Source organism: Ursus arctos, unplaced genomic scaffold (assembly GCF_023065955.2).
Source record: "Ursus arctos isolate Adak ecotype North America unplaced genomic scaffold, UrsArc2.0 scaffold_5, whole genome shotgun sequence".
Classification (NCBI taxonomy): domain Eukaryota; kingdom Metazoa; phylum Chordata; class Mammalia; order Carnivora; family Ursidae; genus Ursus; species Ursus arctos.
The window spans coordinates 87,458,767-87,486,196 of NW_026623067.1; the positions used below are offsets into that span (position 1 = coordinate 87,458,767).

Sequence of the window (27,430 nt, forward strand, 5' to 3'; positions counted from 1 at the left end):
TTCATAGTAATTCTTAACATCTGAGACATTTACATTTTGATATAAATTGTGGAATCCATTTGACCAAAAAAGAAAAAAATTCTGGGATTTTCATATTGTATCAATCCCATAGCCCAACTTGAGGAAACTGACATGGTAACAAATTTGAGTTTCTTACTACATAAAGATGGAATATTTCTCTATTTATTTAAGTATTTTAAAATGTCTCTGGGAGTACCTGGGTGGCTCAGTCAGTTAAGCACCTTGGCTCTTGATTTTGGCTCAGGTCAAGATCTAAGGGTTCAGAGAGATCGAGCCCTGAGTCAGGCTCTGTGCTCAGCACAGGGAGTCTGCTTGAGATTCTCTCTCTCTCTCTGCACCTCCACCCCCACATTCTTTCTCTCTAAAATAAATAAATCTTTAAAAATAAAATGTCTCCGAGCATTGTTTTATCATTTTTAGTACAGAAGTTTTCCCAAATTTTTAATATATTTATTCTTAGATATATTATGTTTTGATGCTACTTTTTAAAATATTCATTTACTTCAGAGAGAGAGAGCAGAGAGGGAGAGGGAGAAGCAGACCCCTGCTGAGCAAGAAGCCCAGGGTCCTGGGATCATGACCTGAGCCAAAGGCAGACACTTAACCAAATGAGCCACTCAGGTGCTCCTTGATGCTATTCTAAAGATACTTTTCTAATTTTATTCTACACATTTTTCATTGCTAGTATACATCATACAATGCATTTCTGCATACTGGCCATGTCTAACATATGCAACAATATAACAGAGAATAGAAGGAAAGATATTGGACATGAAACAAGGCTTTTCATTGAGTATATTGTTTGAGTATATTCATTGAGTACATTTTGATACTTTTTTTTTTAAGATTTCATTTATTTGAGAGCAAGAGAGTGTGCCCATGAACAGGGGTGGGGGGAGAGGGAGAAGGAGACTCCTACTGAGCAGGAAGCCTGATGTGGAGCTCCATCCCAGGACCCTGAGATACTAACCTGAGCTGAAGGCAGATGTTTAACCAAATGAGCCACCCAGACACGCCCATTTTCTGATACTCTTTAGGAAGTTAAGGATATTTCCTTCTATTGCTAAGTTGACAAGGATTTTTATCATGAATGGATGTTGAATTTTGTCAAATGATTTCTCTGTTTCTACAGAAATGATCCTATTGTTTCTATATATTGTTCTGTTAAAGAGATGAACTACACTAATTTTAAAAACATTAAACCAACCTTGCATTCCTGGAACGAATTTGTAATCTATATTATACTTGATATGTATCCCAGATTATTTCCATATCTATGTTCATGATAAATACTGGCCTATAATTTTCCCTTTTCTGTTATGCTCTTGTCAGGTTTTCCTATCAAGATTATGCTAGAGGAAAAAGATGGCAGAGGAGTAGGGGTACCCTTTTTCAGCTGGTCCCGAGTTGAGCTGGATATGTACCAGACCATGCTGAAAACCCAAGGAATCAGCCTGAGATGCAGGAAGATACATCTGGATCTCTACAAATGAACATCTCCAGCACTGAGTATTGAGGTATGAAGAGGGAGCCGTGAATTCCGCGCACAGATATCAGAAGATAAACTTCTAGAAAGGGGAGGGAGCCGCCGTGCTCGGCCGGGAAGCAGTAGCCACCTGCACTGGGGAGCGGGCTGGACTCGCAGAACGGCACCCCTGAGAGAGCAGCCTGGGAACGCACACAACAGATTGAAAGCTGGAGCTCTGAGCACTCACTGGAACCAGACTGAAACTGGGAGCTCTGGCACGTGCGCGTCCAAACTAAAAACCGGAGCTCCAGAGCGCACACTCGAACTAGACTGAAACGGAGAGCTCGGGAAAGCACGCGCGACCTGACTGAAAAGCGATCCGGGGTGTGCGAAACACACTGAAACAGAGAGCTCGGGAGCGCGTGCGGGAACCGGGGGCGGCTGGCAGTGTTAGAAGCACAAAAGACAGAGACATGCAGACCCTGGAAGTGAGGGCTGGGACACCGGCTATGGAGTGCACGATCCGGAACGCTGCAGGGGTATTGGCAGCACTGACAGAAACAGAGTTAAAGACGCCAAGAGAGCTCAGTGGAGAGCAGACTGTGATCTCTCTGTTCTGAGACATAGGCTAGGACAGGCCACTGCTGCTCTGACTCTCAGAAGAGCCACAGCAAACTGCCAGGGGAAGCCGCCAGAAAACAAAAGCCTGGAAATACCAGCTCACATTGTGCCCATCCCCAGGGGACAGGGAGACTCTACCCAAACAGGGCTGCCTGAATATCAGCATGGCAGGCCACTCCCCCAGAAGGCAGACTGAAAAGTCAAGAAGCCCACATCCCTAAGGTCCCTATAAAACAAGTGCACACTGCCTGGGTCCTGGTCAATAATTTGGGCTCTGGGAAACCCTGCAACCTCTCCTCATCAGAATGACAAGAAGGAGAAATCCCCCCCAGCAAAGAAAAGATAAAGAGTCTGTGGCCTCTGCCACAGAACTGATGGATATGGATATAACCAAATTACCAGAAATAGGGGCGCCTGGGTGGCGCAGTCGTTAAGCATCTGCCTTAGGCTCAGGGCCTGATCCCAGCATTCTGCGATCAAGTCCCACATCAGGCTTCTCCGCTGGGAGCCTGCTTCTTCCTCTCCCACTCCCCCTGCTTGTGTTCCCTCTCTCACTGGCTGTCGCCCTCTGTCAAATAAATAAATAAAATCTTAAAAAAAAAAAAAATTACCTGAAACAGAGTTCAGAGTGACAATGGTCAGACTAGGTGTAGACTTTAAAACAATACTAATGAAAATATTAACGAGAATATAGAATCTCTAAGGGAGGAAATGAGAGTGAATCTGGCAGAAATTAAAATGCTATGAATCAAATCCAGTCAAAACTAGATTCTCTGACGACCAGGGTAAATGAGGCAGAAGAACAAATTAGTGAATTGGAGGATGGGATGGTGGAAGAGAAAGTTAAAACGGAAACTTGGCTCAAAAAAATCCAATCTCAAGAATGTACATTATGGGAGATTACTGACTCAATGAAACGTTCCAATGTCAGAATCATCGGCATCCCCGAGGGGGTGGAGAAAGAGAGAGGTCTAGAAGAGACATCTGAACAAATTGTACCTGAAAACTTCCCTAATCCAGCAAAGGAAACAAGCATCCGTGTCCAAGAGGCAGAGAGGACCCCTCCCAAGGTCAACCATGACAAACCCACGCCATGTCACGTCATAGTGCATTTTGCAAATATTATATCCAATGATACAGTATTGAAAGTGGCCAGGACAATGAAATTTCTCATGTACAGAGGCAAAAACATCAAAATAACATCAGACCTGTCTACACAGATGTGGAATTAGAGGAAGAGTTGGCAGGATATTTTTAAAGCTCTATCCGAAAAAAACATGCAGCCAAGGATCCTTTATCCAGCAAGACTGTCATTCAGAATTGATGGAGAGAAAAGGACCTCCAAGATCAGCAGAAACTGACCAAATTCATAACCACAAAACCAGCCCTACAGGAAATATTAAGGGGGGTTCTATAAAAGTAAAAAAGGCCCCAAGAGTGATACAGAACAGAAATTTACAATCTATAGAAACAAAGACTTCACAGGCAACGTGACATCATTAAAATCATCTCTCTCAATAATCACTCTCAATGTGAATGGCCTAAATGCGCCCATAAATGCCACAGGGTTGCAGATTGGATAAAAAGACATGACCCATCCATTTGCTGTCTACAAGAGACTCATTTTGAACCTAAAGATACATCCAGGCTCTAAGTGAAGGGATGCAAAACCATTTTTCATGCCAATGGACCTCATAAGATAGCTGGGGTAGCAATTCTCATATCAGACAGATTAGATTTTAAAGTAAAGACTATAGTTAGAGATACAGAAGGACAATATCTTATTCTTAAAAGATGTATCAAACAAGTGGATATGACAATTATATATATCTATGCCCCCTACAGGGGAGCAGCTAGATACACAAGCCAACTCTTAATCAGAATAAAAAGACATATAGATAATAATACGTTAATAGTAGGGGACCTCAACACTCCACTCTCAGCAATAGACAGATCGCCTAAGCAGAAAATCAACAAAGAAACAATAGCTTTGAATTACATACTAGACCAGATGGACCTCATAGATATATACGGAACACTACACCCCAGAAAAACAGAATACTCATTCTTTTTGAATACACATGGAATGTTCACCAGAATAGACCATATGCTGGGTCACAAAACAGGTCTCAACCAATACCAAAAGACTGAAGTTTTCCGTGCATATTCTCAGACCACAATGTTTTGAAACTGGAACTCAATCACAAGGAAAAATTTGGAACAAACTCAAACACTTGGAAACTAAGAACCATCCTGCTCAAGAATAATTGACTAAACCAGGAAATTAAAAATCAGTTTAAACAAATCATGGAGACCAATGAGAATGAAAACACAACGGTCCAAAACCTATGGGACACTGCAAAGGCAGTCCGAAGGGGAAAATACGTAGCCATCCAAGCCTCACTCAGAAGAATAGAAAAATCTAAAATGCAGTTTTTATAGTCTCACCTCAAGAAGCTGGAGCTGGAACAGAAGAACAAGCCTAACCCACGCACGAAAAGGCAGGTGATCAAGATTAGAGCAGAGATCAACGAATTAGAAAGCAAGAGCACAGTAGAGCAGATCAACAGAACTAGAAGCTGGTTCTTTGAAAGTTAAATAAGATCGATAAGCCAATGGCCACACGTATTCAAAAGAATAGAGAAAGGACCCAAATTAATAAAATTAAGAATGAAAGGGGAGAGGTTACAACCAACACCAATGAAATACGAATGATCATTAGAAACTTTTATCAACAGCTTTATGCTAATAAATTAAACGACCTGGAAGAAATGGATGCCTTCCTGGAAACCTATAAACTACCAACTGAAACAGGAAGAAACTGATTATTTAAACAGACCGATTAATTATGAAGAGACTGAAGCAGTGATCAAAAACCTTCCCAAAAACAAGAGTCCAGGGCCTGATGGATTCCCTGGGGAATTCTACCAAACATTCAAAGAAAAAATAATACCTATTCCCCTGAAGCTGTTTCAAAAAATAGAAACAGAAGGAAAACTACCAAACTCATTCTATGAGGCCAGTATTACCTTGATCCCCAAACCAGGCAAAGACTCCCAAACAGAAAGGAGAATTATAGACCAATATCTCCGAGTAATATGTATGCCAAAATCCTCAACAAGATCCCAGCTAATAAGATACAACAGTACATTAAAAGGATTATCCAACAAGACCAAGTGGGATTCATCCCTGGAATGCAAGAATGGTTCAACATTTGCAAATCGATCAGTGTGATAGATCATATCAACAAGAAAAGAGTCAAGAACCATACGATCCCTCAATTGTAAAGAAAAAGCATTTGACAAGATACAGCATCCTGTCCTGATTAAAACACTGCAGAGTGTCGGGATAGAGGGTACATTCCTCAATTTCATAAAAACCATCTATGAAAAGCCTACAGCAAATATCATTCTCAACGGGGAAAAGCTGAAAGCCTTTCCCTTAAGATCAGGAACACGACAAGGATGCCCACTCTCGCCATTATTATTCAACATAGTACAGAAGTCCTTGCAACAGCAATCAGACGACAAAAAGGGATAAATGGTATCCAAATCAGCAAAGAAGAAGTCAAACTGTCTCTCTTCTCAGATGACATGATACTCTGTATGGAAAACCCAAAAGAATCCACCCCCAAACTACTAGAACTTATAGAGCAATTCAGTAATGTGGGAGGATACAAAATCAATGCTCAGAAATCAGTTGCATTTCTATATACGAACAATGAGACTGAAGAAAATTAGGGAATCCATTCCATTTACAATAGCACCAAAGACCATACGTTATCTCGGAATTAACTTAACCAGAGACGTAAAGGATCTCTATTCTAGAAACTACATATCACTCTTGAAAGACATTGAAGACACAAAAAGATGGAAAAATATTCCATGATCATGAATCAGAAGAATTAACATAGTTAAAATGTCTACGCTACCCAGAGCAATCTACACTTTCAATGCCATCCACATCAAAATACCAATATTTTTCAAAGAACTGGAACAAACAGCCCTTAAATTTGTGTGGAACCAGAAAAAGGCCCTGAATCGCCAAGGAATTATTGAAGAGGAATAACAAAGCTGAGGACATCACGCTGCCGGATTTCAAGCTATACTACAAAGCTGTGATCACCAAGACAGCATGGTACTGGCACAAAAACAGACACATAGACCAATGGAACAGAACAGAGAACCCAGAAACGGACCCTCGGCTCTTTGGGCAACTAATCTTTGACAAAGCAGGAAAAAACATCCAGTGGAAAAGACAGACTCTTCAATAAATGGTGCCTGGAAAATTGGACAGGTACATGCAAAAGAATGAAACTTGACCACTCTCTCACACCATACATAAAGATAAACTCCAAATGGATGAAAGACCTCGATGTGAGACAGGAATCCATCAAAATCATAGAGGAGAACATAGGCCGCAACCTCTTTAACATCGGCCACAGCAACTTTTTTCATGACACACCTCCAAAGGCAAGAGAAACAAAAGAAAAAATGAACTTGTGGGACTTCATCAAGATAAAAAGCTTCTGCAGAGCACAGGAAACAGTCAAAAAAACTAAAAGGCAGCCCACAGAATGGGAAAAGATATTTGCAAACGACACTACAGATAAAAGACTGGTATCCAAGATCTACAAAGAACTTCTCAAACTCAATACACGAGAAACAAACAAACAAATCAAAAAATGGGCAGAAGATATGAACAGACACTTTTCCAATGAAGACATACAAATGGCTAACAGACACATGAATAAATGTTCAAAATCATTAGCCATTAAGGAAATTCAAATCAAAACCACATTGAGATACCACCTTATGCCAGTTAGGATGGTAAAAATTGACAAGGCAGGAAACAAATGTTGGAGAGGATGTGGAGAAAGGGGATCCCTCTTACACTGTTGGTGGGAATGCAAGTTGGTACAGCCACTTTGGAAAACAGTGTGGAGGTCCCTTAAAAAGTTAAAAATTGAGCTACCCTATGATCCAGCAATTGCACTACTGGGTATTTACCCCAAAGATACAGACGTAGTGAAGAGAAGGGCCATAATCGCCCCAATGTTCATAGCAGCATTGTCCACAATAGCTAAATCGTGGAAGGAGCCAAGATGCCCTTCAACAGATGACTGGATTAAGAAGATGTGGTCCATATATATAATGGAGTATTACTCAGCCATCAAAAAGAATGATTTCTGAACATTTGCTGCAACATGGACGGGACTGGAGAAGATAATGCTAAGCGAAATAAGTCAAGCAGAGAAAGACAATTATCATATGGTTTCAATCATTTATGGAACATAAGAAGTAGGAAGATTGGTAGGGGAAAAAAGGGAAAGGGGGGGTAAACGGAAGAGGGAATGAACCATGAGAGACTATGGACTCTGGGAAACAAACTGAGGGCTTCAGATGGGAGGGGTTGGGGGTATGGGATAGGCTGGTGATAGGGATTAAGGAGGGCACATACTGCATGGTGCACTGGGAGTTATACGCAAGTAATGAATGATGGAACTTTACATCAAAAACTAGGAACGTACTGTATGGTGACTAACATAATAAAAATTTATTAAAAAATAAATAAAATAAAATTATTAGAGAAATATAAGAAATCTAAACATGAAAAAAAAGATTATGCTAAAATCATAAAATGTTGTGGGTGACATTTATATGTTTTCTCAGAAGAATTTGTGTAAAAGTCGCAGTATATCTTACCTAAATGTTTAGAATTTACCAGCGAAGCCTGGGTTTGTGGAAACTCAATAGACATTAGGCAACTCATTTTCCATTTCCCATGTCAGTTTTGATAAGTCGTGTTTTTCAAGGATTATGATCTTTCATTGAACTTATCAAACATTAATATAAAGTTGTTCATAATTTCCCCTTATTGACAATTAAATATCTATAAGACCTATACTAATGCCTCCTTTTACATTCCTGGTATTGGTAACTTGTGTCTTTTCCCATTTTTTCCTTCATCAGTTCATTACAGATTTATTATTTTTAAAAAGTCCTCTCAACAGACTGTAAAACATTTGTAGTCCCTTAATTTCTACTTTTATATATACAATTTCCTTCTTTCTAGTTTCTTTGGGTTTGATTCGTTGTTCCCTTCAGTTGCAAGCTTACATTAACAATTTTTAAACTTTTTTCTTTACTAACATATGCATATAAAGCTACAAAGTTCTCCCAAAGTACTGCTTCAGTTCCATTCCATAAATTCTAATGCAACATTTTTGTTGTTTTTCAGACTGAAATGTTTTCTAACCTCTACTGTGACTTCATGTTTGATTAATGCAGTATTTAGAAATGTCTTGCTTAACTTCCAAACACCTGGAGCCTTTCTAGTTATTTTTCTGTTACTGACTTGTAATTAATTCCACAACGATCAGAAAACATGTACATGTCAATCTGAAGTGTGATACTTATTTAAGAATTATTTTATCAAATGTCCCAAGTGCACTTAAAAAAAAAAGGTGTAGTCTTCAGTTGTTAGATACAATGTTGTATAAAGGTCAATTATGTCAAGTTGATTAATCATGTCATTCAATTGTATTCCTTTAGTGATTTTTTTTACATAACTGTTCTATAAGTTACTTTAAATGTATATTTAAAATCTCAGCTATGAATATATATATATATATACGTCTTTCCTGTTATGCTAACTTCTACATTCAAAAGCTGTATTATGTCTGTGTGTGTGTGTGTCTACATTCAAAAGCTGTATTTTGTGTGTGTGTGTGTGTGTGTGTGTGTGTGTGAACATACATTTAGAATTATTAGGTCTTCTTGATGAATTGACCCACTTATTATACTATATTCCTCTTTATTTCTTATAATACATATTGCCCTACATCTATCTTATACAAGTTTAATACAGCCACATCAGCTTTCCTTTGGTGTTTGCAGACAATACTCAATTTTTTTTTACTTTCATCTTATTTGTACTTTCACATTTAAAGTGTTTTTTATAAGAAAAATATAGGTGGGTCTTACTTACAAGGCTTAACAATATTTGTATTGCTATTGAAGTGCTTAATCAATTTACATTTAACATAATTACCAATATAGATGAGTTTAAGTTATCATCTTTCTCATTTTTTCTTTGTTCCTTTATCCTTCCTTTCTTGACTTTGGTACTGGTCAAAAAATTTATTTATTTATTTATTTTTTTACTATTTCATTTTATTTCACCTACTAGCTTGTCTGATGTACCTTTCAGTACCAATCTTTCAATGGACTCCTTGAAATTACAAAATGCATCCTTCTTATATTCTGAATGTTATTTCCTAGAGGATCAGGATAATTTATCTTCCCTAAAGAGTGTTTTAAGTTTTCTCATCTCAGGTAATTATATTGCAGGTAAAGACAAAGTGTGGGTTGGATTAGAGTACAAAATCTCTGAGAACTGCAGAAATACAGAAAGTTGGCATCTACTCACAGGCTCTTATTCAGAGGTGCTAAAAAAATTGGGAACCAGGCTGGAGACTAAAGAGGCATCTTTCAGAGTGGAAGGAAGGTACTGCCTGCCAACAAAGGAGAAGAATAAAATTCTACCTGGGCCCTTCACCCATATGGGGGGCAGAGGGGACCTTACACTACTGACAGAAGGACACCAATCACTGTCCTCCATTGTGGCTAGGAGATGAGTAAAAGAAAAAAAAAATTTCTGGAATAGAGTTAGGAAATAGATCAAGGATTTCAGGAGATGGAAATGCAAATGCAAGAAACAGAAGATACATTAATAGTGACCAAAAAGAAAAAGCACTTTACAGGCTCATCAAAGGACCGGGGGCGAAAGTACAAATGAAATTCAAGACAGGTCATGAAAAATTACCGAAACTGAAATACAAAGTAATTAAGGAAAAAAAAAGTGTGGAAAAGGACACAAAACAGAGCCTCCAAGAACCGCAGGACTATATCAAATGAACTACCGTCTATGTAATGGGATTCTCTCAAGAAGAGAGAGTAGGTGGTGCAGGACAACTATTAGAAGAGAAAATCTGGAGAAATTTCCAAATATGAGTTAAGAGATCAAACCTTAAAGCTAAGAAAAGCTCAGCAATCACACACAAAAAGCCCTATAAGTAGTAAACATGCACACCTCAGACAAATTACTTTCAACCTGCTATAAAAACCCAACAGTAAAGGAAACATTTTTGATGCAGAGGAATGAAGAATTACAACTGACTTCTCATCAGAAACTGTGCAAACAAGAAAACAATATATATGGTATCTTTAATGTAAGAAAAACACTGTGAACAAATAATCTATACCAAAAGAATCTTTTCCAAAGTACTTCGCAAAAAAAAAAAAACAAAAGAAAAAAAAAAGAGCACATTATAGCCAACCCAAGAAATGCTGCTACCAGTAGACATGAACTACAGAAAGAGTACAAAACAGACATTTGATTCTACAAAGAAATGTGGAACTCTAAATTATCTTTACTTAAAGTGAAGATAAATGTAAAATATATTTGTTCCTTATTTGTAATTACTTCAGAACAGAAGTATGTGAAGTAGCACTCACTGTCTGATCGAACTTCCTGAGATGATGGAAACGTTCTATCTTACACAGTTCAATCTGAAAGCTAAAAGCTACATATGGCTACTAAGTGTTTAAAAAGTGGCCAGTACACAGAGGAAATTAATTTAAACTTAATACTAACTACGCTAAATTCAAATTAAATAGTCACACTGGCTAGTGACGTGATGGACAATGTAGGTCTAAAGCAAACATAACAGCAAGGTATTACAAGCTTATAGCATATGTAAAAATAAAATAGATGACAGTATTAGTGAAAAAAATAGTTAAAAAAGAAACTGGCAATATACTGTTGAGGAGCTCTGACACTATATAAAAAGTTGTGTAACACTGCCTGAATAGAGACTGGAATTAAAGATGTACAATACAAATCACAGAGAAACCAGTATAAAATTTTTAAAGAGGCAAAATAAGTGTAAGTAGTGAGCTAATAATTAAGATAAAAATACAGAACATTCAGTAGATAAGTTAAATTAAAAACAACTACTAAGATGGTAGATTTAAATCCAGTCACATTAATAATTACATTAAACATAAACAATCTAAACAACCTAATTAAAAAGCCAGCCTGTCAGGATGGATGAAAAAAACAAAAGTGGGTTGTCTATACCAAAACTACTTTAAATATAAAGGCACAGATGTAAAGCAAAAGGATTTATCATGCAAACACTAATCAAAAGAAAGAGTGGTAATATTAACATCAGATAAAGCAGACAGCAGAAGATGGAATACTGTCAGAAATAAGGAGGCATATTATATAATGATAAAGGGGTCAATTTACTAAGAAGACGTAACAATCCTAAATATATGTGCACCTAACAACAGACGTTTGAAATTCATGAAGCAAAAATTGTTAGAAAAGGAAAAACAGACAAATCCACAATTATACTTGAAGAGTTCAATTCTTCTTGAAATGATCAACAGAACAAGTAGAACTCAGTAAGGAAACAGAAAACCATAGAAGCACCATCAGTCAACTTGACCTGACAATTACAGAATACTTAATGTAAAATATAAAATTTAATATGAAACACAGAACTTACAGAATACTCCACCAAGAAGCAGCAAAATACACATTATTTTGAAGTACATAAGGAACATTTACCAAGACTGACCATTTTCTGGGCCATAAAACAAACTTCAAACAACTTAAAGGAAATTATACAAAGTATGTTATCTGCCTACAAAAAAATTAAACAGAGAAATCAATTACAAAAAGACATAGGCAAAATCACCAAATATTTGGAAATTAAACAATATACTTCCAAGCAACCATGGGTCAAAGTGAAAGTCACATAAGAATTTAGAAAATACCAACATAACAAAATTTGTGGGGATATCTAAAGTAGTGTTTAGAAAGAAAAGAGGTCTCAAATCAATGGTGCAAGCTTATACATTAAGAAATCCTAACAGAATGGATTTAAACCCAAAAGCATACAAAAAGAGACAGTAAAGATTAAAAATCAATGAAATGGAAAAGTTTTTTTTTTTAATACAATAAAAAAAAAACAACCCTGGATCTTTGGAAAAATTAAGAAAATTAATAAAGACAAATCAATAAAAACAAAAGAGAGGACACACTGCCAACATGAGGAATAAATGAAAAGACATCACTACAGTAGGACAGACCCTGAAAGTATAATAAAGAAACTAACTCTATGGTGATGAATAAGTGAAACAGACAAATTCCTTCAAAGACACAAACCACTAACACTCACATGGTGAATAAAAGTGATTCATGTAGTCAAAAACCAAGCTTTCCAAAAGTAGATAACCTATTAAGGTAATTGAATTTATCCTTTAAACCCTTCAAAAAGAAAACTCTGGGCCCAGATAGTTTAGCTTGCAAACTCTGACAAAGATTAATGAAACAAATACCACTCATCCAAAATTTTTCAGAAAATGTAAAAGGAAGAAACACTTTCAAGCTCTATGAGACCAGCGTGATCCTGATACAAAAAATTACATGAAAAAAGCATCCTTCTTGAACATAAATACCAAAAAGTACTCAATAAACTATAAGCAATTCGAATCCACAGATTTATGAAATTGATAATACATCATGACCAAATGAGATTTACAGAATGCAAAGCTGATTCAACATCTGAAAATAAAGCAATGTAATTCATGTTATTGACAGACCAAAGAAGATAAACCATATGATCATCTCAATAAATACAGTAAAATTCAATGTCCACTTGATAAAAATTCCCAACAATCAAGGAACAGAATGGGAGCATCTTTACCTTGATAAAAATAAATGCCTAGTATACTTAACATGGTAATATATAATATACATAAAATAATTCTTACTACATAATAATAACTGGATAAAAGGCCCTATTATACTTAATAATGAAAGACTGAAGCCAATAAGTCACTTCTAAAAAATTTTATGGAAAAGCGAAGAAACCAGAAAATCCAGAATTATTTTGAAAAATAGTAAGTCAGTCAGAGAAAGACAAATACCACATGATTTCACTCATATGTGGAACTGAAGAAACAAAACAAACAAGCAAAGGGACCAAAAAAAGAGAGAGAGACAAACCAAGAAACAGACTCTTAAATATAGACAACAAACTGATGGTTACCAGAAGAGAGGTGGGGAGGGGATGGGTTAAATAGGTGATGGGGATTACGGAATGCACTTGTTATGAGCACCAGGTGATGCATGTAAGTGTTGAATCACTATATTGTATACCTGAAACTAATTATTACACCATATGTTAACTAACTGGAATTCAAATAAAACCTTGAAAACAACAAGAAAAAAGTAAATACTAAAAAAAAAAAAAAAAAGTAAAGATGGGAGTATTTGTACTACCTGATTTCAAGACTTATTATAAAGCAACAAAATGATCATGTCAATGTGGTACTGGCAAAATGAGATGTACAAAGATCAAGCGGATTTTGTCTTTATCAATTTTCTTAATTTTCCCAAAGATCCAGGGTTTTTTTTTTTCTTGTTTTACTGCATTAATTGCAATTATTGCATTTATTGCATTAAAATCCAGTAATAGACTCATACATATATGGTCAATTGATTTTTGACTAAGTTAATTCAATAAGGAAAGGAAAGTTGTCCTAACAGATGGTGCTAGAACTGAGAAAATGAGCCTTAACTCTTCTCACACCATATACAAAAATTAACTCAAAATGCATGATACACCTTGTCATAAAAGCAAAAACTATAAAACCTGTGGAAGAAAACATAAGAGATCTGCACAACACTGCATTGAGCAAACTTAGAACACAAACACAAATCATAAAAGACTAATGAACTGAATTTATTTTTTTTAAAGATTTATTTATTTGAGAGAGAGAGAGAAGGAGCACAAGTTGGAGGGGGAGAAGAAGACAGAGAGAATCTCCAGCAGACTTCTGGCTGAGCGAAGTGCCTGATGAGCGGCTGGAAAAGCCTGACCATGAGATCTCCACCTGAGCTGAAATCAAGAGTTGGACATTTCAGGGACTGTGCCACCCAGGTGCCACTGAATTTAATCAAAATTAAAAGCTCCTCTATTTTGAAAAGTTAGGAAAAATAAAAAGTGAGCTTCAGACTGCATTGTGTATGTATGTGTCTGTGTGGGTCAAAGGACTTACACAAAAATATATAAAGTATTCTTAAAACTCAGTAAGACAAACAACTTAATATTTAAAAATGGGCAAAAGGTTTGAACAGATACTTCACAAAGACACATAAATGACCAAGAGCAAATTTCCAGTATCATTAATCATCAGATAAATGCAAATTAAAATTACAGTGTGATACTACTACATAAACTCACTAGAAGGGCTAAAATTAAAAAGACTGAAATAACCAAGTGTTGATAAGGATATAGAGCAATTGGAACTGTAAAATGGGAAACAGGTTTTTATATTTAAACATTCATTTACCATTCAATGCAACAAATCCACTTCTAGGTATTTACCCAAGAGAAACAGAAATCTGTATTCACACAGAACTTCATGAATGAATGTTCTTAGCAGCTTTATCAATAACAGTCCCAAACTGGAAACAATCCATCTATCTCTAAATAGGTGAAATGGTCAACAAATTGTGGTAGATCAATACCATGAACTACTACTCAACGATGAAAAGTTACGAATCAGTTAAACACACAGAAGCATGTATGATTCTCAAAGATATCATAATGAGAGAAAAAAGCTAAATGCAATTTAACTTTGCTAAATTTTTTGCTAATGCAAAAAAATGTAATTCCATTTATATGAAATTCTAGAACAAATGAAACCAATTTATAGTGAGAAAGAGAGGACAAAGGTTTCATGGGGCTGAGGGGTATAAATGTCACCGTACAGGGCAAAAGGGAACTTTTGGGAATGACAGATATATTCTATATCTTGACTGTGATAATGAAAGCACTCTAACTCTTGAATGTGGTGGTGGTGACAGGGACATATATATTTGTCAAAACATACTGAACTGTGTATTTTAAACACACACATTTTATTGTATGTAAATCATCCTGAATAAAGTCGATTCTTTTTCTTTTTTTAGGATTTTATTTATTTGACAGAGACATCATGAGAGGGAACACAAGCAATGGGAATGTGAGAGGGAGAAGCAGGCTTCCCGCTGAGCAGGGAGCCCAATGCAGGCTCAATCCCAGGACCCTGGGATCATGACCTGAACCGAAGGCAGACACTTAACGGCTAAGCCACCCAGGCACCCCAATATAGTCGATTCTTTAAAATGGAACTCTCTTGGGAAAATATTAACCAGGAAACATTGGTGATGCCCTTATATAACCACTAAAAAGTCAAAAACATCAATAAAATTCAACACCCAGTTATGGTTTTTAAAAACATCATCAGAAATAAAAGAGAACAAAAAATCATATTGGAAAGCCAAGAACAGAAAATATTTTAACTTAATATTCTCCATTTGTAAGAAAGTTTGAGCAAACATCATAACTGATGCTAGAACTTCAGAAGCATTCCCTCAAAGTCAGAAACGATACCACATTTTTAGCTATCACTGTTATTCAAAATTATACAGGAAGTATACTAGTCAAGGCAACGAGGAAAACACATAAGTTATAAAAAATAAGAAGAAAGTCAGAAAGCTTGAATACTTTCAGATATCATCAGCTCAAGTGACTAGATACATGATAAACAGAAAAAATCAGAAAGTTTTCCTATAACCAGAAAGAGAGAGAATATGTTACTGAAAGTTTCTATCCACGAGAGCAAATCAAATCATAAGATAGCTAGGAATTCTAGGAGGGAATGCCATACATATGGGGGAGGGGAAAACAAACAAACAAACAAGAACTATAAAACTGTACCTAAGAATATAAAGCGAGATGTGAATAAAAGGGAAAGACATACCATACATGCATACAGATATGAGGGGAGAGACTCGGTATCAGAAAGGTCAGTTTGCCACAAATTTATCTAAAATTTCAATGTAACGTTATTCAAAAAAAACCTAAGGATTTTTTATTTAACTTATAAGTTGAGTCTAAATTTATCTGGAGAAGAAATGCATAATAGTCAAGAATAATTGTGAAAAGAGGGAGAAATGGTTATCAAAATTTAAAATATGCACACCATTTAACCCAGCAATTCCATTTGCAGGAATCCATTCTCCAGAAATAATCACAGAGGAAGTTTCCCTAACAGTTGACTTTTAAAATAAAGGTAGGACTAGAAAGGGAAGTGGGAGCTGCACTTTTTAACTTACATTCCTCCAAAATGTCTGAATTTTTAAAAAAATTTTAAGATTTAAAGTTTGTAATTAAAAACTAATCAAATTAAAAAGTTGGCTTCAAATAAAGCATTATTTGTGATAGCAAAACGAAACTAATTAAATATCTTTCAACAGAAGGTTAATAATAGCTCATTCAAACTAATGAAATACTACTTAACCTTTATAAAGTATCAGATCTATATATATAACAAAGATGTGCAAGACATACAAACAAGAGAAAGAAACAAGTGATATACCAATGTGTTTGGTATTCCTCCCCGCCCCCCAAAACCCAACTTCACATGTATGTGTATGTGTTTAAAAACGCATTTATAAAGATGCACAGCAAATGGTTAACTTTAGACACTGGAGTAGGACTGGAGAATGAAAAATGTTCACATTTTACCTAATAGTCCTTTTTCTATGTTGTTAAGTTTTACCTAATATTTTTTTACCTAATAGTCCTTTTTTTACCTAATAGTCCTTTTTCTATGTTGTTAAGTTTTACATCAAGCTTGCATATCTGTGGTTAATTTTCAAAACTTAAACTTATTTCATATAAAAATGACATGAATTCTAGGAGACAAAAAACAAAAAAAATAGTTAAAACGTTTGTTATCTTCATATTTATTCACATACTCTTCAAATGATCTGTAGTCTTCAGTAGAGGTGACTGTCATTTTAAGGAAATTTAACTGACCAAATAGGTCACGATAAAAATACTGTAAGCCTTTTTCAAAAAAATCGTAAACTTCACAGAACCAGCGGACTCAAAGCAGCGTCCATGCGTACGCAAAAAAATTTTAATGCCTGGAGAGGGAAGTCTCCTAAACAGATTATTCTTCCTCCTTGCAAAAACAGTATTTACCTCCTCTCTTTTTCTTCAACTTGGTCTACGCGACTTTAAACTCACCATTTTGAATGTGCGCAAAATGATTAACAGTCATCTCAGGGAGGCCAAAACTGAAGGTGGATTTACCACAGGAGTGCTCTGACCTGACATCGCCAACTGGCAGAAGCATTGATGGAATGGTGCTAATATCGGGAGAAGAACGATTGCTATGGTTTGTACTGAGGGTCTGCGTGCCCGAGGCTCGGTGACAATCGGGAAAAATGCAAATACAGCCAGGAGAGCGACCGCAACGGAAGGTTTCTCGGGGGAGGGGGGCTGCAGGCCTGTGGCGTAAGATGGATCAGCTCTATGCGGGATGACTGGAGAAGGGCAGAGAAGGCGGCTGTGAGGTTTTGGTGGGGACACACTCATAGAGCCGCCAGTGTCGGGAGAAAGGCAGCGGGGTCCTTGGCCAAAGCACCAAGGACAGCAGAAGAGGCGGCAGGGAACAGCGGCCGGTGGAGACCCCCAGATCAATCGATGCCATTCGCTGGGGGAAGCGGGCGCGGCGGCCACGGACTCGAGCGCGGCCCCAGGTCCGGGTTGGACCGGGCCCAGAAGGCGAAGAAGGCCTCTCACAGCCATCAACCCCACCCACCATGGCCGGCGCAGCGGGCAGGGACAGGCCCTGCTCCTTCTCGAGGACAGAAATTAAGAAATGGAGGGGGTGAAGGCAGCAATTTCCTCGCCCCGACCCTCACATTCCTGACATCAGAACAAGCTAGATTTAAAAAAAAAAAAAAATCCCCTCACCGAACTGTGCAGCGGCTCCGGAGCGAGAACAGCGCTCGATCCTCCAGCCGCCACCACCGCCTTCTTCTCCGCCTCCGACTCCTCCCCCGCCGAACGCGCAGCGGCAGGCGGCAGCGGCGGCGGCCGCGGCGGCGGAAGCAGAGGCGGCGGCAGCGGCGCGTCCCGCCCCTAGCGCCGCGGTAGAGGCGAAGGAGGAGAGCACGCAAGCCCCGCCCCCAACCAGCACCGACCAATAGAGTCAAAGGGCCTCTGCGGGGAAAAATCCACCTACCCAATCGGAACCCGAGGAGTGGGCTAACGTCAATGGTTGGGACGTGGCAGAAAAAGGGAAATATATTTGGACGGTGTCTACTCCCCGGACCCCTTGTGGCTCAGAATGACTTCGCCGATTGGCCAGAAAGCGGAAGGATGAAGCTACACTCCCCCCAACCCTGTCCCGGTCTGGGCCCACCTCCTTTCCCCGCAGCACTGCGACGTTCGGGGGAGGGGGCGGGGCACCGTGCTGGGGCTGGAACAGCACGGCCTTTTGTGGTTTGGGCTGGGAGAAAGGCGGGGTCTCAGAGAAAGCGAAGGGGGTGTGGAGAACTAAGGGAAGGGCTGGCGCAGCTAGACTTTTTCAGAAATCCCAAAGCAACAGCCAAAATGGAGGTATTACAATCAATCCTAACTCGACTGGAAACCTGACTAACAAGGTTATGGTCTCCTGGCATAAAGTTCAATCCGTTGTAGTTCAGATATGGGTGGGACAAGAAAAAATAGAAGGGCAGATTGCCCACCCTAACTCTGCGCACTATCTAGTGCCTTTTCCCCTCCCACCCTGCAGTGGGACCCTTGCATCCTCATTTCTCATTCTGTTGGGGCGGGAGCGGGGAATAGGGGATGCCTGCGTTTCCTCTCTATAGCCCTGGCCCGACGAGAACCTTTCCAGTTTGCATCTAGACGCTAATCGGCTGTGAAGCAGAGAAGTAATAGCTCCCATCACATGCAACCAAAATAAATACAACAGCTGTAGTCCCTGTACATCTTACTTAATTTAAACATGGGTAACAGTTTACTTAATCATGTCAGTGATGCTAAATTGTTTCTTCGTCCCGCACACGTCCTTTTTTTTATCCTGAACATGCCTGCTTCTCTGATTACAGTCCTGCTCTCCTCTCACCTTATTCCCCAATCCCCTCAACTCCTTATGTACACGTCCAGTGCCCAGGATATATTTATCGCGTCCCTCCCCCAAGAATTAAGCGCCCCACTTCTAGAGCTGTCACCGGCAACTGCAAAATCTGCTAGTGAACCGAGACTTTCCCCCCCTGTTGATTAAAGCGAATTATCCAAAATTTACTATGGGAACTTCAGTTACGAGGATTTGCTATAGACATTTTGTGAAATCAAATCTAAGTCTCAGCCCACCCTTATAGTACATTTCTTACCAAGAAACGTTTCTCACTTGATATTTCTCTGCTTTACACATGTTGCTCTAGAAGCTGTGGCTCTTTTCCATCCAAGTCTCTCCCTCTTTGAAAGATAATTCATACTTTAATCACACTTCCCTATCTTCCTTTGGGATGTTGCATATTGATCCAGTTGGATATACTAACATGTTTGTTAGGGCAGGGTTTCTCAAACTTCAATCTTTTTCATACCATACCTGTGTATACTACTAGCAGTATTACTTATTATTTTCCTTAAATAAATGTATTTTTTCTTCAAAGTCTTTAAGAGGGAAACTTTATAAAAGGACTATGATGGGAAGTCTCCATCATCTATCCTAGGTTGAAAAATAACTGTAAGAAAAGTACACAAAACAATTTTTAAAATCATAGCTAGAAACTATTGCCTGCTAAAGTCTCTGAGCCTAAACTCCGAGCCTGTTAAAAGGAGAGGTTACCAAGCATTAGACACATTAAAGATCAAGCAAGCAAATGGTGTTTTTATCATGATGTAATCAAAGGATAGAAAAATAGAGCTAAAATAGGAATCACTTTCTCACTATGTGAGTCGCTGTTTTTAATCCTGCATGCATGCCCCAAATGAAGTCATCCAAGTCATCAGAAGTGATCTATGTTACTCTTTGGGAAACACTGGCATGGAGGCCTAAAGCATGTATTCTAGAATCAAACAAACCATATTCTTATAATAATTCCTGCATTTATAGCTGTGTGCCTCTGGGCAATCTATTTACCTCTCTGGCCTTGATTTCCAATTTAAATACGGGAAAAGTAATAATGTCTACTCATGGGTCACCTAATAAAGGTAAAGCATATCATACCTACCATGTTTAAGTACTAAATACATATTAGCTTATGTATTATTTTATTATGTGTCATAGAGATAATAATATGTATTATTGATTCCAGAGTTAAGAAGCACTTCCTAAGGCAATAGGTTGAAGGTATGGTGTAAAAGAGTGTTTCATAAAGAATGGTTTTTAAAGAGTGATCCCCAGACCAACAGCATCAGCATTACCTGGGAACTTTAAAAATGCACATTCTCAGTTAGGCCCATCCTCAGACCTGAATCGGAAACTTTAAGTGTGGAGCCCAGCAAACTGTAGCTTAGTGAGTCTTCCATGTGATTCTGATGCACGTAAAGTTTGATGAACACAGATATCATAGAAAGAGGACTGACTGGTCAAGGAGTGAGAAGGCCTGAGTTTTAATTATATAGTCTAAAAGTGACATCAGCAGAATGGAGGCATAAGGACCTCTGAAAATTCTTTTCTCCACTAAAGCAGTGAGAAAACTGGCAAAATTGTCAGAATAAACTTTTTCCGAATTCTGTATATTAACCAAATGCTTGCAGCAATCCAGGAAGAACTTATTCAAGAAAACAGCTAAATCTCTCAGTAAGAACAGCAAGCTTTTGTGATGTTTTGACTTGTTTTAACCCAATTCCTTCAGCTCCAGCTTGGCTGTTGCATTGAAAAACAGTAGCCCACAATCGTGGTGAAAACCAGCAGCCTGGCAGCCACTTAATGAGGCTAAATGAGATTGGAGTGCCTTCAAAACCTAATTCTAAGACAATAATTTCACCTAACTGATGTTTCCCTAGAAGATCTCACTTGCAAGGCTGCCTTCATTTGATTTGATTCAGAGCCACGCCAGTGCAAAAAGCCTTTACCCCAGAAGCATTTATCAACAACAATGAATGAGAGGAAACCGATTAACTTTCCAGTCACCTTAGGCAGTAGAAACAGTTGGGACAAACAACAGATTAACCAAAAAGCTTAAAAAGTTGGAGAATGTCTGTAGGAACTTTGAAAAACTCCAGCATATTCATAGGAATCTAGAAACCCACAAACATTAGAAACTCACACATATGCCCAGGGCTGTGTTAAACTGTGCCTAAGATCCGGAAAAACCCAAGGAGGCCAGAAGCATTCACCATAGGCTGACCTTGAGGCTTTGTAAAAGCCAGAAATGAAGGCTAAGAGAGAGTTGGCAATGCCTGGCTTAGTGTTGATGCCATGCCCCAACACACACACACCTTCAATAAACACTGGGAGACATAATGGTTCCAGACATTTAAGGAAATCTGTCTAATCACAAGCAGAGCACTACACTAACCAAGCAGAATCTTTCATGGCCACACACAACAAAAAATACAGACTTTATGCAGGTAGTTCAGAAAAGTCACTGAACAAACACAAAGCAACTATAACAAACAGCAACAACAAAAAACCCCAGGGAGGAAGAAGAATCTGATTTCCAGAGTTTCTACATTATTATTATTTTTTTAATGTCTGATTTTCAACAAAGCCAAAAGTTGCTTCTTCAAAAAAATCAACAAAATTGAAAAATTGTTACTAGACTGAACAAGAAAAAAAGCGAGAATACTCAAATTACTAAAACCAGGAATTAAAGGGGACATTACTACTAGGCTTACAGAAACTTAAAAAAAAATAATTATAAGGGAAAACTAAGAATATTTACATGTTAACAGGTTAGAAAACCTTGACAAAAATGGACAAATTTCTAGAAAGACACAAACCACAAAAACTGACTCAAGAAGAAATAGAAAATCAAATCTTACCCTTGTTATTTATGAACTGAATGACCTTTATTTAGGCGGGTCATTTAATTGTCCTGAGCCTTATTTTCTTTGACTAAAAAACAGATATAATAAAAACTATGTCATACATTTAAATGAGGTGATAGAGAGGTTATATTAGGTATATATTAAATATATTAAGATACTCTAGCCACTGAAACAACTAAAATCCTTAAGACTCAGTAGCACCTATGCAAGATTACTTATTATTAAACGCCCATTCAGTAGAAAAGCTTCACATTTAGGGACCTGAGCTCTATCATCTTAAATACATGGCTTTCATTTAAAGTTTGAGTACCAACATCTAGCCACTAGAATAAAGGAAGCATGGAGGAAAAGAATGTGAAGGATTTCTAAGGTTTTTTATTAGCCTAGCATGGACATAGTTATTAGTGATCATGATCTACCAGCAGGTCACCTTGAACCTATGGAGGCTTGGTTTTACTACTCTACTTTGGTTTTGTCCTTGCTATTAGGATGTAGACCTTATGCCTAGGATGTGGTTCTGACTCTTAGGGTGTGACCGTTTTTGGGGTCTCAACTAGAAACCTGGGATATTTACTAAGATCCTTCTCTCTTGGCAGGACTGAAATTCCTATTTTTGACTACCAAACTGTATGATTACTGAAACCTCTCCTTCATTCTTTATAATCTCAGTCACTGTTTTCTGCTGGGTTTCTTGGAGTCTTGCTCTTCGCCTGCATCATTGAAGAATCAGCCAACAACTTAAAAGGAATTTATATGAAGGTTTCGAGGTTCCTTATTTGCAGTTCCTTCCTCTTGGGGATTTTCCACTATAGTTCAGCCATTTTGGCAACTTTGTACTCTGACCTCTTGTCTTTTCTGTGCACTAAGAATACCACGTTCTGTTTGAACTCTGGTCCTGGGTACCACAATTTGGTGTATACTCTCAGGGAAAAGGCCAGAATGTGAAGCTCACCTTGTGTTTAACTTCTCTCAAGAATCATAGGCTATCAAGTCCTACCTGCTTTGCTAACTCTTCCATGCCTTCAAACATTTGTTTTACATGTTTCCCCAGTTTTTATAATTGCTTTCAGTTGAAAGCTTAGTCAGATGGAAGTTAATTCACTGTGGTTGCAACCAGAAGTTCACCAAATGGTTGTTTTAAAGTTTGAACAGGGAAATGCTTTTCTAGTCTAGACTCATAGCTCTTTATCAATAGAATTCCTTCCAAATCTTAATAAAAGTTCTGATATTTTTCTTCCATAAGTGGAACGATTATGATTTATGATTATGATTTATTAGCCATATCCAAAGTTCTGTGCCAGATTTAATTCTCAAGTCTGGTTTAATTCTTTGCATCTTAACCTCCATGCCCCTCTTTTAATTTAATGGTGACTACTGTCAGGTTTGGGTGAGAAAGGCATACTCTTAAACTGGATTTTTTCCCTAAGGATTAGGCTTAATTGTTCTATGTTGATCAAAACGTTTCTTAGTCTTTTATCTACAGGTTAGCATCTGGTGGAAGTCCACTTTTCCAGTCATTTGCAGCCCCAAAGTTTCTGGAATTTCTCTATTTTATTTCTATTTGCATACAATCATTTCTTGTCTGAGCTCATCTCTTTGATCTCATACTTTGCTAAACAACAATATACACCGCTAACATTTCGTTTTTAAAACTTTTCCCCTGGAGTTACAGACTGCAGACACTTTATCTGCCTTCCAAATTACCTGTTTTTTAACCAAATGCTTCGACATTGCATAGCATGGATCTCCATCTTTCCAGCATCTGAAATCAGTTGCTTCACCACTCACCGACCAACTGCTAAGTCAGTGCCATGTATTTACAATATTTTTTTTACAAAAAAAAATCATGTATTCATTAAGCAACCCTAGATAATGTAACAGATAAAGACTAAACTGTTATGAAACACTGATTGGAAGTATATTACCTGAAGACATAAGGTCCACCTAGTGGTGAGAGAGAGAGGTGATGGGGGAGAGGTCCTTCTTTACAGTGGGATTCAATGACCCATGCTGGCTGAGGAGGAGCCATCTTCAATCATGTGTTCCAAGTTCACGCTGAGAATCCCCACCAAATAGTTAAAGAACTTTGACCAGCTGCATCCTGGTTGGAGGCAAGAGAACAAGAGAGAAAAAATGAAACAAGATGAAACCAGGGAGGGAGACAAACCATAAGAGACTCTTAACCATAGGAAACAAACCGAGGGTTGCTGGAGGGTAGGGGGGTGGAGGGATGGGGTAACTGGGTGATGGACATTGGGGAGGGTATGTGTTGTGGTGAGCCCTGGGTATAAGACTGATGAATCACAGACCTGTACCCCTGAAACAAATAATACATTGAATGTTAATTAATTGAATTTATTTATTTACTTATTTATTTTAAAGATTTTATTTATTTATTTGACACAGAGAGAGAGCACAAGCAGGGGGAGTGGCAGGCAAAGAGGGGGAAGCAGGGAGCCTGATGCAGGGTTCAATCCCAGGACCCTAGAATCATGACCTGAGCAGAAGGCACTTGCTTAATGACTGAGCCATCTAGGTGCCCCAATTAATTGAATTTAAATTTAAAAAAAGAGCAAAAAAAAAAAAAAAAGAACATGAAATAGGTAGTTGAAAAAAGAAATTATAAATACTCAACCAGTTACAGCCTGTGACATAATTTATTCAATGGGTTACACCTGTGGTTCTCATACTATTGAAACCTCACAAGCAGCATCAGCATCACCTAGGAACGAAATGCAAATTTTCATGATGTATCCTAGTCTTACTGAGTCAGAAACATGGGGGGTGGGGCCCAGCACCGTGGTTAATGAATCCTCTGGGTGATTCTAATTTAGGCTAGGATTTGAGAACCCCTGGGTTTCAGGACATCAACGTAGGACTGAGAAGCGGGTGTGGTGATTGATAAAGATCTTGGTTCTCTCCTTTCCCAGACAGACTAAATGCAGTTATACGGTAGCTGTTTTTGTGTGAAAGAGTGTGGGGCTGTACTATGATGGACGATAATGACTGGCTTCTTCAGCCTTCATTCCAACTTTCCAACATAGCTTTGCACGTTGGAGAAACTGGAAAGTTAAGAACTTCACTTCTTAGATCCTGTTCCTGCTGGGGTTACAGATGTGACTTAGACTTTGCCAATTAGATACATCCATGTGAGATTTGCAAGGTGAAAAGGAATGTCTTAAGTCCATACTATTCTTCTGTTTTGGTTATTTCTGCTGCAAGCCCAGGTTGAAGGAATTGAAATTATCTCTATCAGCTGTGGCAGAGACACTAGTGCCGAGTCTCAAGTTCTGTGACAGTGCAGTTAGGGGTTGAAACACCGTTTTGTTGGTGTGAATTGTGGTGGAGATGATGGGGTTCTGGAGCTGGGAACTACAGTAATGGTTTCCTTGAGTCACCGAACAGCTCTTGATGCTCTGTTTTTCTACTGATGGCAAGGGCAGAAGTTCTCTTGGTGGTCCAGTTTTTCAGTGTGATTTGGGGGATCGTTCTTGATGCCCAAATTAGAGCCTATTTCATCAGCTCTACCGGCCATTTTGTAGAATATAATAAATCTTTTTTCTGCTTTAACGTGCAAGAGTGTATTAAAAAGCAAAGAAAAGTTTTCTGAAACTGATTTTGAATGATAACAGTAGGTGATCTGTTTTTTTCTCTCTGGAAGCTTTTAGCACATTTTCCGTATCTTTTTTGTTCTAAAATTTTGTAACAATTTGTTCTAAATGTGGGTCTATTTTGATTCATCTGTTTAGGCATTAAGTAAAATTTTTCTCTATAAAGAACTAAATCTTTGAGTCCCAGAAAATTTTTCTATATTATGAGATTGCTAATTTCCTCCCCTCTCTTTTCTTTGCTTTTTAGATATCTTCCAATTCTTTTCTCTCACCTTTTTCATCCTCTCTATTTTTCTCTAGATTTCTTAGAGTTCTTAAACTTTATCCTTAATTCCTTCCATTGAATTATTTTTTAGCCATCATATTTTTAATTTCTAAGTTTTCTCCCTTAGACCATACTGCTCTTATTTTTTGGATTTAATCTTTTCTTGAATCTTTCCAAAGTTCCCCTCCCCCCCCCACTTCAAAGACTGACAAAAAAAAAATGTATCTATTTAAGGTATACAATGTGATGTTTTGCTACATTGTAAAATGATTACCACAGTCAAACTTATTAACATATCTATCACATCATAGAGTTCCTTTTATTTCTTTTTTTTTGATATATACCCTCTCAGCAAATTTCAAGTATACAATAAATTATTATCAACTATAGTCACCATGCTGTACATTAGGTCTCCAGAACTTGTTGATCTAATTAAAAATTTGTATCCTATGACAATTTTACCCCGATTCTTTCACCCCGATAACCACCATCCTGCTCTTAATTACTATGGGTTGACTTTTTGAGTTTCCACATATAAGTGAGATCATGCAGTATTTGTCTTTCTGTATCTAGCTTATTTCACTTAGAATAATGTCCTCCAGGATCATCCTTGTTGTACAAATGGCAGGATTTCTATATTTTTTGATGCAAAATAATATTTCATTTTCAGAGGTATTCATTCACTATGTTCTCCCTTTCCCCAATGGGAGAAATTGTGGATTAAACAGGTCTCTCTTGGTCCTGAGCTGTGCTGCCTTGGGGGAGGGATGTCACAGGTAAAGTGAAGCTGTTCTTCTTACCCTCTTCAACACACACATTCTTGGATTTTTTGCTCCAATGTTTCCATTGGACTCCTGGACTCCCACCTAGGTACTCTGATCTGTGGGTGGTTGTCAAAAATCAGTATTCTGTGGATGATAATAGAATGATAATAGAAAACTTCCATTCTGCCATCTTACTGGTCCTAAACATTCTAATTAGAGGTTTATTTTCTTGTTTTTTAAAGTTCCCTTCCATTCTTTGAAGTATCTCTGTTTCCTTCAGTGTTACAGTATTTTTAAATCAGTATTCTTTTCTTCACACAAGCTTTCTTCACATATATGATAACTCTTGATTTGTGTTTGGATTTGAAAGTAATAAGTAAATTATAAGTTCAGTGAATGTGAGTGGGGCTTGTTGAGGGGAAGACCTCACCTTAAGGGCCACTAGCTCTTTTGATGAGATAATCATAAATACTAAGATGCCAACATTTTGCTCCAGGGCCATCCACTTTCTTCAGAGGGATGAAAACATATTTAACTTTTTTGTCTTGGAGAGATACTTGACTATTTTTTTTTTCATTCTGTAGCTTTCATATAGAGCTCCCTTGTACACTAGTAGCCATTAGCTACAGGTGGCTGCTGAGCACCTGCGTTGTAGCTCCTTTTAATTACGATGCACTGCAGTGTAAAATACACATCAGATTGTAAACATATAGTTCAATAAAAAGCAAAATATCTCAAAAATTGTTAGATTTT

At 37.8% G+C, this 27,430-nt stretch overlaps 1 protein-coding gene across 9 annotated transcripts in view; it reads right to left on the reverse strand.

Annotated features, from left to right (window-relative positions):
- Positions 1 to 27,430, reverse strand: part of PJA2 (praja ring finger ubiquitin ligase 2) — a 128,269-nt gene that overhangs the window by 57,391 nt on the left and 43,448 nt on the right. For 4 of the 9 annotated variants that reach the window (XM_048220807.2, XM_048220806.2, XM_048220808.2 and 1 more), the window contains one exon: positions 23,963 to 24,138. The gene's annotated coding sequence lies outside the window, so the exon portion shown is untranslated. Of the gene's footprint in view, positions 1 to 18,002; positions 18,166 to 22,031; positions 22,105 to 23,962; positions 24,139 to 24,672; positions 24,755 to 27,430 lie in introns of those variants that run through there. The other 5 variants (XM_057307529.1, XM_057307530.1, XM_057307528.1 and 2 more) reach the window with 4 other exon arrangements.